The sequence below is a fragment of the Formica exsecta genome, unplaced genomic scaffold (genome assembly GCF_003651465.1).
Source record: "Formica exsecta isolate Colony F162 unplaced genomic scaffold, ASM365146v1 scaffold2259, whole genome shotgun sequence".
Lineage (NCBI taxonomy): Eukaryota > Metazoa > Arthropoda > Insecta > Hymenoptera > Formicidae > Formica > Formica exsecta.
In genome coordinates, this window is record NW_021849555.1 from 1 (window position 1) to 2,925 (window position 2,925).

General features: G+C 36.1%; 1 long non-coding RNA gene across 1 annotated transcript; it reads left to right on the plus strand.

The window, feature by feature from the left end:
- Nucleotides 1-511: 511 nt before the first annotated feature.
- LOC115235524 lies at nucleotides 512-2,324 on the plus strand. Its single transcript, XR_003884042.1, has 5 exons — nucleotides 512-693; nucleotides 792-954; nucleotides 1,048-1,255; nucleotides 1,492-1,926; nucleotides 2,125-2,324. It is a non-coding gene; the product is annotated as an uncharacterized LOC115235524 (long non-coding RNA).
- Nucleotides 2,325-2,925: the final 601 nt, after the last annotated feature.

Below are 2,925 nucleotides of genomic sequence, written 5' to 3' on the forward strand. Positions count from 1 at the left end.
CTCCAACATCGTGAAACGAAACATCCGATACATTCCTTGATCTCTTTAAATGATGAAAGAATTTTTCACCCATTTCGAACGTTGAAGTATGATAGGGGTATTCCCCATTTTTTTGGACACCTTGTATATTCATGCAAGTATGTTTATACATGTGATACAAATTCATGCCAACATACATGCGAGCATACATGTATTCAATCCATGCATACAGAGTGAAGATAATACAGCCCAACGCTTATCGAGACATACATGCAAAATAATCGTTTTTTTAATGTTTAAAAAAATATATCTCGAAAACTATGCATAGACGGACTTTTTGACCATTAGGTTTTTTGTTCGGAATGATGAGAACTATAACATAAAAAAATTCCAGCCAATTTAACCGATGGCCAATTTCTCATGTAATTAGTGCGGGGTCCTTTGTAGAATATTAGAGATTTGAAATTTGTGCCGGATCTCGTAAACTCATGATTAATACGATTAATATAATTAATGACTTTTAATATCCTCATAATATTACATTTTGTTTACAGAAGAATAAATGGTCTGTTACAAAATATTTTGAAATGCGTGCAGCATTTGAAGAGCGACAACCGCCGTCGTGCACCGACTAAACCGGCCATCCTTCCTATATCTTCTCTGGAAGACATGGATATTTTCGAAGATATCGATGATGATGGTTATTCCGAAATTGTAAATCGCTACAAAAATATTTTGTATTCTATTTTGATATGTAATATTATATGTATATACTTTTTTATACAATCCATACGTTTTATTTATTCTTTTAGGTGCATTACTTTGAGTACATCGGTGGGTTCACGTTAAAGGAAGCCGTCAATTTGTGTCTAAAGTAGGCGTTGACAGATTCTTTAACGCCATCGTTTACCTGGTGGGGTCGTGAAGGAGGTCCACGATCTTTATACAATACTCGCCTTATTTTGGCAATTTACGGTATGATCATCTCATTTATTGATTTCAAGATATTTGTAGTCAGCATTATTATGATTTTCATTAACGACAATGTATTTTTTATTTCTTTTTCAGATGCTGTGTGCAGTAATCGTTACATAAACAATCCGACTCGATCGGAGTTTCAAGCACAAATGCGTGAAGCCTTGCGAACAGCTAAAGAGAGATGGAGGAGCAGAGCGCGCGGTCCACGGTCTACTCATCCTGTCAATCCAAGACCACGCGATTTTTGGAGCGACGAGCGACAAGAAGAAAACAGGAGAATAAGAGATAATTAAATTTGGTATGTGAAATTTTGATATATTAAATTTGTCCGTGTGCGTGCGTATGCTTGCGTTTATATAGTGCATGCGTGCGTGTATGCATGTGTAGAGAGAGAAAGAGAGGGGGAGGGAGAGGAGAGAGAGAGAGAGAGAGAGAGACAGTAGCCATTTTACTTTTAGTAATAATAATGATAGCTTTATTTTCTTAGTTATTTTTGTATTGTTTTTCTGATATACTAAATGTTCTTTTTTACAGATTACTTTCAGGAGAGGCGAATCCACGGATGGATTGCGTAAGTGATAGTGGCTGTATTTGTTTTGACGCTACAATCACTAAGGTCTGGTTTCACAACTTACTTTAATCGAAGTTTAATTCATTAATGGAGAATTCACATTACATCTGATGTCCGATGTATTCAATCGGACGTTGTACATCGGACGCAATGTGAATTTTCCATTAACGAGTTCAACTCCGGTTAAAGTAAATTGAGAAACCGGACCTAAAAGCGTTTGATTGATCAATCGGAACAAAGATTTCTCCGTTCTAATTAGTCAATCAAAGGCTTTCAGCACTTTTAGCGCCAAGACGAAAGCGGTCGGTGGACATCACTAGCGAAGAAACCAAACGGCACTTTTCAGTACCCATTTTAAAAATATTAAAGCTTCTCGGAACTTCCTCGCTTCGCAAACGGTACTTTTCAGTATCATTATGGAACCAATCGGCACTTTTTAGTGCCTATTACGGAATCAATCGGCCTTTTTCAGTGCTCATATCGAAATTAATCAGCACTTCTCAGTGCTTAATATATTTTTCATTCTTTTCCCGTGCTGATATGTAAAAATAACAGTTCTCATTAATATATATTTGGTCTTTTGTATGTTTATATAGGTTTTCGAGGCAACCTGGAGTACTTACGGAGAAGAAGGAGGAGAAGGCAACGAAGAATCTCTACGGAGCAGGCAACAAAGAAGATTCTAAATTTAAAATATATAAATTTTAAACTTAAAAACAGTTGTGTTGGATAAATATTATTTTAATTATTAAATAATTTAAAAACTTTAAAAAGTGGTGAATGTTATGTTATAATTATGTATTGTTTTGTATATTTTGATATAATTATAAATAAATGATATATAATTATAAATAAATGATTAAAAATTCATTTTTTATTTCTATATATTAATTATTTTCATTTAAATAGTTACGGCAGATCTGCTCGGTTTCTGCCGCCTATCTGCCATCAAAATGTATTGTACAGATCTGCTCGATTTCTGCCGCCAATCTGCCATCAAATTGTATTTGACAGATCTGTTCGATTTCTGCCGCCAATCTGTCATCAGATTGTGTTTCACAGATCTGCTTGGTTTCTGCCGCCAATCTGCTGTCAGATTATGTCAACAGAATCTGCTGACAAAACATAAGCTTAATGCGGACGCAGTTGATGCCAATCTGCCGCGATACTCTGATCGAATTTGCTGCCAATCTGTCGACATACTGCTAACATTTTGCTTACTGGGTAAGTCTCGAATGTACAAAATGTCCGTCGTCCGAGTGTGTGTGTCGGCCGCGTGAAATATGTCTTTTGGTAGTTCGTTTGCGAATCTCCGCGTCTCAAATTTTGCGTGCACATTCGGTGCAAATTTCTTCGAAATTATTGTAAGAATAACGTGAGTGTGTGTGTGTCGAGCG